Here is a 15921-nt window from a genome sequence, read left to right as displayed (position 1 = left end):
TTAGATCCCCTACAGTAAGGATGGAGCAGCTTTGTGGTTTGGTTGGGCAGATTTTTATCTCCCTCCACCCCACACACCAACTTTGACAGGTGGGCAGGACTACCTAACTGTCAATCATCTGGCAGTATCATTATGCCAGATGATTTGGCCACCTGTCCAAAGTTGGACCACGGAGGTGATAGCGAACAAGCAAGACTGACCTTTTTTTCCTGCAGGGTTCAGGTGTGTGAGAGCTCTCTATGGGAACTCATGACCTCAGGTATAGGGCATGTGGGTGTGGCTTTTGAATAACAACCTCAGTGTACTACAGTTCCCCTGCTCTTGCTCAGCTGGTTAGATATTTTAAGTTTTAGGAATTTCTGTTGTTGCCAAAGCTTATTATTTGACGTTACCATGTCTTCTTGCTGAATCTTACCATATGAGACTTTTAAAAATAGTCTAAATAAATATATCAAACTTGAGAAGCATCAAGAACTACAGTAAACAAGAATACTGCTAATTTGCATTACTCGGTTGCATGTTGACAGGATTTGATCACCATCTGCATTGCAATCGCACACTGTTCTCTTCTCTCATCTCTTATATTCATTTCCCCTTTGTCCTTTGGCTCACCCCACTCACTGCACCATTAAAATGTGCTACATAAAATCAACACAACCTTTAAAAATCCACCCTAGCTGTGAAATGCCATAATCAACCCACGGCCCAGACCTATGTGTGGGAGACCTGCTACTCTGGAAGCTGATTTTCAAACACATATGATATTCCCTTGTAGTTTCAAATTTTCCAAAAGAGATACTGGTACTGAGGAAAGTATTTTTTTTCTTTTCAAAAGAGATACAGAACAGTTATTTATACAATCAAAGAATGTTTACATCTCCTCTAAGCAATGGTGAAGAAATGTTGATTACAACCATTAATGTGGGGGCATAGTAAATCTGACCTTGCCACAAAACAAGAAACTTCATTTCTTGGGGAGAATTGACATAACTCAGCAGAAACATTGTGAAGTATTGTCAAGAGTTACTATAGTACTTTCTAATCTGAATGATCCCCAACTGCCTGTGTGTGTGGTTTATAGTCAGAGCATCTTTTCATCCATTTTTATTTCACCCCCCCCCCCCATGGTAAACCTTGCAGAAATCTGATCAGCACTCTTCAATTGCTCTATTCTTTTTCATGCATTTACTACTACAGTGGTACCTCTGGATGCGAATGGGATCTGTTCCAGAGCCCCGTTCGTATCCTGAGTAGAATGCAACCCATGACTGCGTGGGTCGCAATTCGCCGCTTCCGCGCATGACATCATTTTGAGCGTCTGTGCATGCCTGAGCGGCGAAACCCAGAAGTAACGCGTTCTGTTACTTCCAGGTCGCCGCAGAGAGTAACCTGAAAACGTTCAACCTGAAGCATATTTATCCCGAGGTATGACTGTATATGAGGTTTCTGGGTGCCAGACTTCTGTAATCCCTAGATTCACCAAGTGTTACAATTTAATCTAGATTTGGTCTGTTAAACTATTCCCTAATCCCTGGATCCAGATTAAGCCAAAATAGCTTTCTGTGTTGAGGTGAGCACCTGAGTGATAGGCCATTAAGAGAACAAAGGCACAAAAGGCTCCTGTGAAATAGAAAATGGGTGCCCCCCCCAACAGATAAAGTCAGAGTTTAGGAGTACAGTGGTCCCTCGGGTTACAAACACCTCGGGTTACAGACTCCACTAACTCGGAAGTAGTTCCTTGGGTTAAGAACTTTACCTCAGGATGAGAACGGAAATTGCGTGGCAGTGGGAGGCCCCATTAGCTAAAGTGGTACCTCAGGTTAAGAACAGTTTCAGGTTAAGAACGGAACGCCAGAACGAATTAAGTTCATAACCAGAGGTACCACTGTAATGTGAGCTGGATGCAAAATGCTACGGGCTGGAAAGGCAGAGTCAGAGCAGAATGTTTGCTTTCCGCTTGAATCCAAGGCTGTGGTTATGGGAGAAGCAAGCCCTTTTGGGATGTTAATGCTTTGAACCTCTCAATCATAGGCTCAGGTTGTATTTATGTGTAACTAAACCATACAACTGGTTTATGTGTAACTAAACCATACAACTAGTGCTGGAGGAGACTCTTGAGAGTCCCATGGGCTGCAAGAAGATCAAACCTCTCCATTCTGAAGGAAGTCAGCCCTGAGTGCTCACTGGAAGGACAGATTGTGAAGCTGAGGCTCCAATACTTTGGCCATCTCATGAGAAGAGAAGACTCCCTGGAAAAGACCCTGATGTTGGGAAAGATGGAGGGCACAAGGAGAGGGGGACGACAGAGGACCAGATGGTTGGACAGTGTTCTCGAAGCTACCAGCATGAGTTTGACCAAACTGGGGGAGGCAGTGGAAGACAGGAGTGCCTGGCGTGCTCTGGTCCATGGGGTCACGAAGAGTCGGACACGACTAAACGACTAAACAACAACAACAAATCATACAACATAAAGGCACCACAGTCTCTGCTATGCCTCATTCCAAAAGGAAACACGAAGCCTGGGTAAACGCCTAGAAACCTTGGCATCTTGCACCGTTCAGAGACTGGGGTGGCAGGCAACAATATATATTTAATCAGCACGCGAAGGAAAAACAAATTGCTACAGTGAAATGAAGCAGTCCTTTTACTTGGTGAAAAAGCTGAGTGTGCCTTTTGCTAGGTTATTATTTATATCATTTGCAAACATAACCCCAAAAAAGACAGTTTCCTGCTCTGAGGAGCTTACAGTGTACTTTGATGAAGGAAATGGAAGAAAGGGGGAGGGAAGGTTGACATTTGGAGTGAAAGTGAGCAAAATGGGCAGACACAAGATCTTCTCATTTGGGAGATAAATATCTACTTCTATTCTAGTAGAAGTATTAACTAAACTGCATTAATCCACTGCCAGAATATAGGGCAACAGTTCCTGTTTGCTGAGGCGGTGATTGTACAGGAAACATTAAATGGGCTGCTATTTTGCACTATGGGAATACAAAAATTGCCAGGCATGCTACTGACTAGGCAGCCTTTTGACAAGTTGATGGGGGGGGGGGGAGGGTCATTGGAAAGACATAGTTGCAGAACTGTATCTAAATTTGCCCCCAACGGAGTCGAATTGCCAAATGGTAGCTCCATTTGCAAAGACAGAACGCGCTTTCTATATAGGATGTGTTGGCCTCTATATTGCGACATCTCAAATCAAGCAATTCTACAGCAATTACCCCCTTGTTTGGCAACAATTTCAACTGCTTCAATTTGAGCCCTCTTTGTGATTATGTTATTAATCATAAATATCTTGATGCTGCATCTTAAGAGAAATTTAATAGAATTTGTTATCACAGATAAAAGAATTGGTACACTCTCTCGTACAGTCGTACCTCAGAAATCTAACAGAATCCGTTCCAGAAATCCATTCAACTTCCGAAATATTCCGAAACAAAGCGCAGCTTCTGATAGGCTGCGGGACAGTTGAAACACTCACTTCTGGTTTTTGATCGTTCGGGAGCCAGAACATTCGACTCCCAAGACGTTCAGGAGCCGAGGTATGACTGTACTCTTTAGTCCTAGTGCTCTTCTTAGCTAACACCCGCTCTTACAAAACAAAACAAAAATTGCAAAGGAAATAATAATGCTGCCAAAAGTGGAGTGATCTCCCTGAAATCCTCTGGCTATTCAATCCCTGGAAGTGGTGGAAGTGCTGCTCTGTGGGCAGATAGGGGAGTGTGGCAGTGGAACAAGATGCCCAGCACCAGACACTTGGAATACTTAAGGATTCAGTGGATGGAAGTCTTTGCTGGCCAAATTTGAGTTTGCTGCAAATGGGACAGGATAGTAAAGTTAAAGGTAAAGGACCCTTTGACGGTTAAGTCCAATCAAAGGGGACTATGGGGTTGCAGTGCTCACCTCGCTTTTCAGGCCAAGGGAGCTGGCATTTGTCCCGGGTCATATGGCCAGCATGACTAAACTGCTTCTGGCACAACGGAACACTGTGATGGAAACCAGAGCACACGGAAATGCCATTTACCTTCCCGCTGCAGCAGTACCTATTCATCTACTTGCACTGGTGTGCTTTTGAACTGCTAGGCTGGCAGGAGCTGGGACAAAGCAACAGGAGCTCACCCTGTCGCGGGGATTTGAACCACCAACCTTCTGATCAGCAAGCCCAAGAGGCTCAGTCGTTTAGACCACAGCGCTACCTGCGTCCAAAGGACAGGATCGTACATCTACACATACTCCTCACCCCTATTACTGACTCCAGTGGGAGGGAGCAAGGTAAATAATCACTCTTCCTGCCAACCTGTTTCTGCATTCCCATCCCCTACCCCCTCTAAGATGGGGGTGGATTGGATGGTGCAAATTTACTCCCAGCAATCTGGGGATGGAGCTTGCAGCCAAAGGATTCCCAGTCATAGGACGGTAGAGATGGTTTTCCATTATATGCTATGAACAACAGCTATTAAATAGAACACATGTCCAAAAAAAAAGAGAGAGAGAGCACCAGTCCTTTACATTACCTTTGCAAACTTTGCAATGTACAGACTGAGCTCAAAAATATATTTTGTTAATTGATTGTTAGGCTTCAAAATCTGCTAGGGCAACTAGAGATGTAAATTTAATATATTGCTTACAGGCATCTGTATATAAATGGCTTCTTCTCTAGCAAAAACATTTCCTATCTATTTGCTTAAGACTCGAATTATGAACATCAAAAACACAGATTGCTTGGAGCTTTCGAACTATTCTTGTTGCAATGTAATAACAGCTGCCACAATCCATGTAGCATTTATAGCGTGGTTGACCAACTGCAGTTCTTGTAATTATGGTCAAGCACCAAGATTTAAAGAAAATTAATCCTGAGGAACACAAACACTGCAATCAGTTAACACTATCACCATTGTTTTCCATTTTTAAATATAGAGACAGAAGAACCACTACATACAATTTATAGGAGACAAACAAAATTCCTCCTTATGATGGACCATGGGCGTAGCCAAGGGGGGGCAGAGGGGCAGCTCCCACCCCAAATCAATAAAAATCAATACAAACTTGAGGTTCTAACCCCCCCCCAACAAAAACCTAGCCTACGCCCATGTGCTGGACCATTTCATTTGTTCATTTCCAGTGTGGCACTATGTCACCATACATTACTTTTTATTACTATTTGCAAAGTGGGAGGTGTTCAAACTGCCCAAGTCACCATGTCAGCAAGGTGGCCAACTGATCAGGTATTTTGCTTTTATGTAGGTAAAAGGAAACACAATGCGGGTGGCGCTGTGGTCTAAACCACCAAGCCTCTTGGGCTTGCCGATCAGAAAGTTGGTGGTTTGAATCTGCACGATGGGGTGCAGCTCCTGTTGCTTTGTCCCAGCTCTTGCCAATCTAGCAGTTTAAAAGTGCCCATGTTGTTGTTGTTTAGTCGTTTAGTCGTGTCCGACTCCTCGTGACCCCATGGACCAGGGCACGCCAGGCACTCCTGTCTTCCACTGCCTCCCGCAGTTTGGTCAGACTCATGTTTGTAGCTTCGAGAATACTGTCCAACCATCTCGTCCTCTGTCGTCCCCTTCTCCTTGTGCCCTCCATCTTTCCCAACATCAGGGTCTTTTCCAGGGAGTCTTCTCTTCTCATGAGGTGACCAAAGTATTGGAGCCTCAGCTTCAGGATCTGTCCTTCCAGTGAGCACTCAGGGCTGATTTCCTTAAGAATGGAGAGGTTTGATCTTCTTGCAGTCCATGGGACTCTCAAGAGTCTCCTCCAGCACCATAATTCAAAAGCATCAATTCTTCGGTGATCAGCCTTCTTGATGGTCCAGCTCTCACTTCCATACATCACTACTGGGAAAACCATAGTTTTAACTGTACGGACCTTTGTTGGCAAGGTGATGTCTCTGCTTTTTAAGATGCTGTCTAGGTTTGCTATCACCTTTCTCCCAAGAAAGTGCCCATGTAAGTAGATAAATAGGTACCACTGTGGCGGTAACATAAACACTGTTTCTGTGTGCTCTGGCACCCATCACGTGTTCTGTGTGCCAGAAGCGGTTTAGTCATGCTGGCCACATGACCTGGAGAGCTGCCTCCCTCAGTCTGAAATCAGAGATAAGCACCACACTCCATAGTTGAAGTTGAATGGACATAACCATCCAGGGGTCCTTTACCTTTATACCTTAGAACAGGTACAGGGAACCTTAAGTCATCCAGATTTTCCAGAGATACAGTGATGGCATCTTTATCATCTAGATTCATAGGGAGGAGGCGTATAAGGAACTCCACTAAAACTTTCATTTCACCACCAGTCTCAATTTCCAGATATTATTCTGTCACTACACAACGCATATATAAGCACTACCTTATACTGAACACTGCTACACATACATACATAAATACTAATCACTTCCTCCCAGAACACACTATGAAATCCTTTGTTTTCAGCCAAACCCTATGATATAACAGCATCTGTTCCAACTCGTTGGAGATTCCGTTTCAGGATTTACACATTTTACTCCCAGCTAGAATCATTCCAGCACATTATCAGTGATCTACAGTCCATCCTGCATGGTAAAATCTTCCCCTAACTGGCCTTGGGTGGTTGACTTGAAGGCCCAGTGAAGCAGCCAGGCTTGATCAAACTTTTGCTCTGAGCCAAGCAGAAAACAGGGATGGGTCATGCATTGCTTGGATGCTGACAAGGAAGACTTCCACATCCACCTACATCAGCCTTTCTCCACCTTGGGTCCCCAGGTATTGTTGAACCACAATTCCCATCATCCCTAGCCAGCAAGGCCAGAGTTCAGGGATGATGGGAGTTGTAGTCCAACAATATCTGGGGACCCAAGATTGAGAAACACTGACCTAGATGCTTACAAAGGCATTTTACGTATGTATCACACTGTTTATGTAGCAGTTATGACATGTGAACAAACTATAATGAGGTCATTAATCAATTTGTGCAAAATTCATTGCATGTGAAGAATGGGAGAGAGAAAGTGGGAGACATGAAAGAGAACAATCTGACACAATGGTCTTCAATAAACACAACTGGTGCTAAGGCGCTGCGGCAAAACCCTCTAAACAACAGACTACAGACTGGTCTGCTTTTTCCCTCGAAGCCTCACCTCTGACTGACCAGAAAAGGTTCAAGAGTTGCTCCTGCCTGAAGATCAGAGATTAACCATCACCCTTTGCTGGAAGAATCAAGTTAGACTGCAATAATCCAACACTGGTGGACAATTATATGCTTTTGTGGTTGGCAACCTTGGGAACATTTGCTTTGCATTGTATGGTAGCCTTGTAGGCATTTCCTGTAAGCCTGAAAATTGACTTTCACTTTTTTCTGTTTTGTTGTCTAGAGTTCTAAGTACACACCATTGCCCTGACACGTCTTCATGTTTACAGGCCTGCCCTTGCTTACGAACAGCCCCCTTACTTATGACTCGCCAGCAACAACAGGCCTCCTAACAGACACATAAGCACAGGGATCAGACCTGCAAGAAAGCCCGTCCCGTATTCACCATGGCGACACGATCACAGGTCAAAGCAACACCAGCCACAACAGTGGAGGCTCAATCACCAGGCTATCTTCCAATATGGCATCTGATATCATCTGCCAGAAATGCCCTTCTGCATTCTACACAGGGCAAGCAGGTTCCATCTCTACAGAAAATAATAAATTGACATTGATCTAGGAGCGGATGAATCAGCCTGTTTCTGGCCCATATGATTCTTGCAGGAGTTTATTTGTAAGTTTGTTCTGTCTAATTTCTTCTCTAAATATGCAGATTTTTTTAAATTTTAAAAAATGGATATAAAATCTTAAAATAGCTATTTTTGAATGCATTCATTCATAAAACATTCACATGCATTTTCTCTCTCACCCACCCACCCACCAAAAACTGCATCATAAAATTTGAAAATTGGTGAAATGAAATCTGAAGGAAGCTGTTCCAATCTACACATTATTCTGGAATGTGTTGATCAGGTCAGTTTGCATCAGTATTTGGGGGGAAAGGGGGGGGTATTCTAGCAAACCTGTCAAAATCTGTCATTAGGAAAGGCAATATTCAGAAATGCCACTGAATATTTACGGACCTGCAAGTGCCTGTTCTTGAACAAAGGAACTTCAAGGGAAACTCTACTGAGTTACAAGATCAAGAAATTCAGTTCTTTCACCTGAATCAAGCTAATGGTGTGTGTGTGTGTTTAAATTTCACTATAAGTGTTAAATTAGTTTACCAATGGCAGATTGTCTATGTTGTCATCAACACTGAACAGTCATTGCAATGATCTTACATACATTTAAACTAGAATGTAATTGTCAGTCAGCATTTTTTTGCATATCACTTCCCTCTGATCTTGCTGCTTAGAATTTTTCCACCTCTGCAATCATGTGTATATTTATATCTTCCACAATAGTGTCTTGTCTGTATCTCTTTCCCCACCCCTCGTGTGTGTGTGTGTGTGTGTGTGTGTGTACACACCGTGGAAAAGACCCATTCTTGTATTGCTACTCTCCAAACCCCTCACATAAGAGGCACATGAAGAAGGGCCTCAGGTGATTATTGCAGGGTCTGAGTCAATTCATATGGGAAGAGGTATTGTGATCCTGAGCTGTTGAAGACTTTACAGTCAAAACCAGCAATTTCAATTGGGTCCAGAACTAATCAGCAAAATGGTGCCACCCACCCCTGACTCAGGACAGCTGCTCCAGAAGGATATCATGGATGATGGTATCAAAAGCCGCCGATAGGTTGAGGAGAATTAACAAGGACACATCTCCCCTGTCTCTCAACAGAGGTCATCATACAAGCCAAAACAATTTCTATGCCAAAACCCTGATTGAAATGGATCTAGAAAAATGAGTTTCCTCCAAGAGCACCTGGATCTGGTCCAAGACTGCCCCTCAAAAACCTCCCCCCAAAAAGAGACACTGGCAACTGGCCACTAATTACATAGATTTTCCGAATCCAGGGAGGATTTATTGAGGAGGGGGTTTTACTACTGCCTCCTTCAAGCAGGCAGGGGCCTCACCCTCTCACAAGAAGACATTCATCTCCACCCTGGCCCAGCCAGCTGTCCCCTCCCTGCTCGTTTATCAGCCAAGAGGGGCAAGGGTCCAGAGCGCAAGTAGCTGCCCTGACTGATCCAAGCACCTTGTCCATGTACTTGAGTCTTATTAGCTGAAACTTATCCAACATAGCATTGGTTGGCCTCTGTCTTGGGAGACAATGGAGGACTGTGCCTTTGGGGGTGAAGTCAAACTGTTGGAAGGTTACAACGCTTGCTCTACATAACAGAACTAAACAGTGTTCTGGACCCATATAAATATAGTGTTCTGGACCCATATAAATAGTGTTCTGGACCCATATATATTTAGATAGAGAGCATGCACACACACACAACTTAGAATAAGACTTCATGCATCTGACTTAGTGGATTCCAATCCAGGGAACTTTATGCCATGTGCAAATCTTTAAGCTACCACAGAACTCTGTTTTTGAAAAGGGCTGACAAACCAGAGAGAAATTTTGAAAGGAACTGGATAATTCCAAGCAGATATTTACCTGGATTATCAAAGACAACTGGAGAGTGTTTATAAAAGAATTCGTGGAATATTAACATTTTCTGTTTTAGCACAGTGTCAAAACCACTGTACAAAAACTGCATGTATACCTTTTTAGATTCTTGGACTCCAGGGCAAATGCCATCTAGGCAGGAAACATGGAAGAGCCTGCTATTTAAAGGGGGAAAAAACCTCAAGAATGCCCTTAGACATGTTTTGAGACAAAAATGTACAAACCCAGAGACTGAGGCTGCCATGTTGGTCGAACAAACAAATGTCTCAAACTACTCATTTAAATGTAATAGCCAAAAGTGATATCCATGCATTGTTTACTTATTTGTTCTAAAGATTTGATGCCGATATCTATGAGGCTACTTGTACAATAAGAGTCAGTGGGCATATACAACGAAAGAACTCGAAACACAACTAACAGAAGAAACGCTACGCCCTTGAGCACCTGGGAAAAATGTATGAACAGCTACATATAATTAACTTAAGGGAAACATTAGGGGTCCATAAGTTCAAAATTTCCATTTTTATTTCCCCCCAAAGTGCTGACTGAGGGACTATCTCAACAACTAGCATTCAGAAACTATTCCCCTCAGGGTTGTCATCCTGAGTCAGCCCTGCCTACGCTGGGAACTCTTCCACAGTAGTTGCTGTGGATTATCATCATCACCCATTGTCTGGAATTGCTCCTCAACCCTGCCCTGTTTTGGAATGCAGACTGGCCTGACATCTCTTGAATTCCCCTGCTCAGATTGGCTCAGCCTTTTAAAAATAAGCAGGAAGAGGCTATTGCATGGGTAGGCAAACTAAGGCCCGGGGGCCGGATCTGGTCCAACTGCCTTCTAAATCTGGCCCATGGATGGTCAGTGTGTTTTTACATTAGTAGAATGTGTCCTTTTATTTAAAATGCATCTACGGGTTATTTGTGGGGCATAGGAATCCGTTCATATTTTTTTTCAAAACAAGGTCTGAGGGACAGTGGACCAGCCCCTTGCTGAAAAAATTTGCTGACCCCTGGGCTATTGGGAGGCTGGTCAACAGCTTGCATTGTGAGCTCCTTGGCTGTGACTCTTCTTGTGACTGCATCCTTAAACTGGCCTGCTTTGAGCCTGTCTGTTGAAAGTTGCTCTGTAACCAAACTGTTAGCAGCCAAGTTAATTTGCTGCACCATTACCAACGGGGCAAGAAAGTGCAATCCCATACAGGTCTACTCAGCAGCAAGCCCCACCGAGGTCAATGGGACTTGCCTCCAGCTAATCCATTGCAGAAATATGAAAATTAACATGTCTGTCATCAAGGAACACCACACTTCCATCAGAGTAAGAGGTTATGTGTACTTCTCAAGCGGAGAAACAGGGGGCGGAGGGAGAGAGAGATGGGAATTATATTAATATCCCTGGGTTATGAAGATCGAACTAGAACGAGAAAATATGTTAACAGTATGACACTCTTCAAAATTACCTTCTGAAAAGACTAATCAGAAATTTCAGTACTGTTTTGGTCACACTTCTTAACTATTTCCCATGGAATACCTTGAATATCAAAAAAATGATATGCCACTCTTCAGTAAAAACTCTTAGGGCAGCTTATAGCAAAATAATTAAACACCATAATGCATAGTACATTACAAAAATAAAACCACAGAAGCAGCAATTAAGACAAACTTGGGAAAAATCAACAGAATGAATAAAAACATACAGTGGTACCTCAGGTTAAGAACTTGATTTATTCCGGAGGTCTGTTCTTAACATGAAACTGTTCTTAACCTGAGGTACCACTTTAGCTAATAGGGCCTCCCACCGCTGCTGCACCACCACCGTGTGATTTCTGTTCTCATCCTGAAGCAAAGTTCTTAACCCGAGGTACTATTTCTGGGTTGGTCTGTAACCTGAAGCGTCTAATCTGAAGCATCTGTAACCCGAGGTACCACTGTACTAAAAGCTAACTGTGTTGGCCTGGTTTGCACAGCAAGGCTACACTAAACTGCGGCTTACTGAGAACATGCAAACATGTTATTGGAGAGACACTTGCAGGCATTTTCTCTCCACCCCCCCCGCCCCAGTCTTTTTCATTCTAATAACACACTGAGCTAAGCCAAGGTTCAGCTTCGTGTGTCATCCAAACTTGGGCTTCCTTGCTGGCTACAGCTTGTGGTCAATGATGAGAGCGCTTAACCATGAGCCCAGATTCAGATGACATACTAAACCAAACTTTGACTTAGTTCAGCACGGTGCAAGAGTAAAAAAGACCAGAGAAGAGAAATGCTCCCTTTCAAGCCACTTCTCTCTCAGCCTCCGTTTCTTTTCCCAAATGAGAGAATAAGAGAGCTTTCATAAGGCGCAATAACTAAAGAAATCAAAATCAATTACACGGTAAACACTAGAAATCACCCTTCTTTCATAAACTAATGCCCATACTGCTGTAGCCTTTGCTGTCTCCACTGAGGTGACCTTATAGAGCTGTAATGACACGTTTGAATAATAGCCCTATTTTGTAAATCAGCAGAATCAGGGACATCAGACCTGCATTGAGAAACCTGAACTCTCGGGCTGTCTTTTCTTCCCTTTTAAAATGCCAAGTTGAATGTACACAATCAAGACTGCTCTGACTGCTGGGTAAAGAAAAGGGAGCGGAAAGTTTAGAGCAAATAGCCAGTTCTCACAGTGAAGGGAAATCAACGGTGTGATTCCCTGAAGGATCTGCTTTAGGAAGTCTGGGGAGGGCAGTGGTGTAGCCAAGCAAAGTGTGAGGTAGCCAAGTGAACAGTGAGGTAGCTCTTCACCATCACGGATGGAGAAAATGCAATCAAACTGTGAAGAACTCTCCTCCTCCAGCCACCAAAAAAATTCTTACATCTTGGTGAATCAACATCTAAACAGAACAAGAGATTCGCACAGCTGTCCATGGAGGCGCAGGTCAATTCTGTGTCCAGGGTGGCTATCTACCAGCTCCTTCTGGTACGCAGGCTGAGACCCTACCTGCCCGCAGACTGTCTCACCAGAGTGGTGCATGCTCTAGTTATCTCCCACTTGGACTACTGCAATGCGCTCTATGTGGGGCTACCTTTGAAGGTGACCTGGAAACTACAACTAATCCAGAATGCGGCAGCTAGACTGGTGACTGGGGGCAGCTGCCGAGAACATATAACACTGGTCCAGGAAAGACCTACATTTGCTCCCAGTACATTTTCAAGCACAATTCAAAGTGTTGGTGCTGACCTTTAAAGCCCTAAAAAGCCTCGGCCCAGTATACCTGAAAGAGCGTCTCCATCCACATCGTTCAGCCTTGACGCTGAGGTCCAGCACCGAGGGCCTTCTGGCAGTTCCCTCGCTGCGAGAAGTGAGGTTACAGGGAACCAGGCAGAGGGCCTTCTCAGTAATGGCGTCCACTCTGACCTCCTATCAGATGTCAAGGAAATAAACAACTACCTGACTTTTAGAAAACGTCTGAAGGCAGTCCTGTTTAGGGAAGTTTATTTATGTTCGATGTTTTATCGTGTTTTTAATATTCTGCTGGGAGCCGCTCAGAGTGGCTGGGGAGACCCGGTCAGATGGATCGGGTATAAGTAATAAATATGTTGTTGTTGTTGTTGTTGTTGTTGTTGTTGGAGGTATGTTCAGCCTGCAACCTTAAGCCAACTTACTTGGGAGAAAGTCTCACTGAACTCAGTGAGAATGACTTCCATGTATCCAAGTATGAGATTTGCACTGTGAAGTGTAAAGTGATTCAGATAAACCCCTAACCTCACATGCATTGACTGTATCTAACCTGGCAGTGACTAACTAGGAAAAATATATTGGGGTTATGGTGGATCCTGCAGTGAAAAAGCCAATCCGATGTATGGGTGTGGTGTTTGCAAAAAACGCAAATTTTAGGATTAACATAAAGGAATTGAAAACTACAAGTAGTTTAATGCACAAGATAGCCAGTAATTTAATGCAGATCTATCAATATATGCCAGTCTGCATTTGGAATACTGGGTACAGTTTTAGCCATTCCATATCGAAAAAGGGTATATTGTAGAGCTAGATGATGCAACACCAATAGGAGGGACCTTATGGGCAAAATAAATGGCAGCCATCACCTGGCAACCCAGGAGTGCCAATCCCCTGCTCACCTCAATTCCTCTAAAAACAATGCTACATAATTGCTTACCATTGCTCAGAGGCCTGGTGGTGCAGCGGTGGCTCATCACAGTAATACTGGAGGGGAGGTTTGGCAAGATGGGTGTGTTCCATTATGGCTCAACACCAGCAATACCAGTTCTTCCTAAGTAAATGCTGGAGGAGGCCACCATCGCCACAGGTGGAAGTATGATGGCAGATTAAAGGGATCTTGAGTCTGCTCTTGCATTCCCTGAGCTACAAGTATTCATTTCTTAATGATTTTCTGCAGTCTGTTTATTCCCCCCCTACCAAAAAGCTGAGTAACACCTAGTGAAATATACAGCCCTTTTCGCTTTTTTTGCAGCAATGTGAATGCTATTCTTACAGCGCAACAATACTTTTTATTAGGACAAGCAAAAATGTCACATTTAAGTGAACATTTTTGATAGCTCTAATAAACTTTCCTGTGACATTTAGGTGTGTGTGTGTTTTTTAGGATTTACACTCTACTTAGCTTGTCTACTGTGTTCCTGAATAATTATTGCAAATTGGATTTATTGTATAAAGATTCTGCTTCTGTTCTGGTATCAACCCCCTAAAACACACAGACATTACCGATATCATCACACAGCTACTTCTTTTGAGAAGGGAGACAAATGAAAAATGGGCTTTAGAGTACTCCTTGTACTCTGGGCATGCTTCCCTTCTGTCTACTACTAACCTCTTCCCCTCCCCCAGCATCTCAATTTCAGCCACACTATTGTTAACCATATTAAAATTTCAACATGTACGGTTGTGGCTTCTAGTTTTCCTTTAACCCTCTTGGGCAGATGAGCGCAAAAAAATGGAATATTTCTTAAATCCCGAAGACCGCTTGCACAGTTCTTAAGAAAACCATGAATTTGCAAAGGATTCCAACCTTGATCACCTGCTTCTTTGAAACAGCAGCATTTGTGCAATTCAGACTTTCCAGTTGTCTGGAGAAAAGAAGTAGTGAGAGTAAGGGCAATCCTAAAACCAATTTACCAGGGAGTAAATTTACTCACTGAGCTCAGTGGGATGTGCTCCTGGTGTAAACATGTTTAGGATTGTCCCCTTATGGTCTGTCAGGGTTTTTCTGCAAAAAAATTATTATTATTATGAATGAAAAGCCTTGACGGAAAACAGACGTCTCATTCCGGATAGTGTCACCTTTAGGGCACTTGATCGAGTTATTGGGTGGGTGGTGGGTTCGCAGGAAACGAAACCTTCCGTCTTTCAACCATAATAACTAGCAGATTTCACAGCTCATTAAAATATGGTGACGGGAGTTCCATGATAAATGGCCTTAGAGAAGGTTAGACAAAGCAATGCAGCTCTGGAGCTTTGTGGGAGATGTAGCAAGCAAACAAAAGTCATCTCTTTCTCTCTTGCCTCCGGGAAAATTAATGCAAGAATCAGAGAAAACACTAACCCAAGGGATTAAAATAAAAAATGGGAAGAAATTCAAAAGTCAGTGCACACTGAAATCTATAGGGTATGAAAGTACTGCCAAAGCAACCCTTGCCAACATGCATAGCTCTGCTTTTATTTAATCCTTTTAGGAGAGCTGCCAATGTGTACGTTCATCACAGATGCCTTTCATTGATGCTCAAGAAATACCGTTTTCAGAAAGCAGACACATCCTTTAGGTTGACTGGCAGCCTGCACAGCCAGCCTTCCACGCAAACACAGACCCACACAAGGAAATAGCAGCCTGCAGTCTAACAATAGACAGGCGCGGAGTCCCCCCGCAAAAAACCAAGAATGGATTTGGGGGGTTAACGGAACAAGAGGTGCGAACGCCTGATAGCGACAAGGTCAGGGAAGCGCAAAGCAGACGGCGGGATTCAAACCCACGCCTCGGCGGCTTCTGAACAATGCTTTTATGCGTAAATACGCGCAAGAGATGAGAAAGAAGGCAAAAGGGGGGAGGGATGCGAATGCCCTACCTGGATTTGGCGACGAGAAATTGGGTCGGGCTTTCCCATCTGCGGTCTGGCCAGCCAGCAGCAGCAGCAGCCGCCCAGCCTCGTCCCTTAAGCCGCCTCCATTGCTGCCCGCGCTGCTGCCACACCATGGCAAGGCGAGCCAATGCGATCACATGCTCGCTCTCTCCCTGCAACCTCCAGTTGAGAAGGGAGGGAACAGGCTCCGCGGAGGTCGAGGCGCGATCGCTCGCTCGCTTCCCCCCCTTTCTAAACCAGGCTTCTCTCTCTCCGGCCCCACCCTTAAG

General features: G+C 43.9%; 1 protein-coding gene across 3 annotated transcripts in view; it reads right to left on the bottom strand.

The window, feature by feature from the left end:
• Positions 1-15921, bottom strand: part of CRACD (capping protein inhibiting regulator of actin dynamics) — a 118056-nt gene extending 102135 nt beyond the window's left edge. The window contains exon 1 of one of the 3 annotated variants that reach the window (XM_082238011.1): positions 15638-15921. The gene's annotated coding sequence lies outside the window, so the exon portion shown is untranslated. Of the gene's footprint in view, positions 1-14586; positions 14606-14713; positions 14777-15637 lie in introns of those variants that run through there. The other 2 variants (XM_082238012.1, XM_082238013.1) reach the window with 2 other exon arrangements.

The sequence above is a fragment of the Podarcis vaucheri genome, assembly GCF_965113315.1.
Source record: "Podarcis vaucheri genome assembly, chromosome: 9".
NCBI lineage: Eukaryota > Metazoa > Chordata > Lepidosauria > Squamata > Lacertidae > Podarcis > Podarcis vaucheri.
Note: the sequence above shows the minus strand (reverse complement) of the source record. Positions and strands in the feature narration are given on the sequence as shown.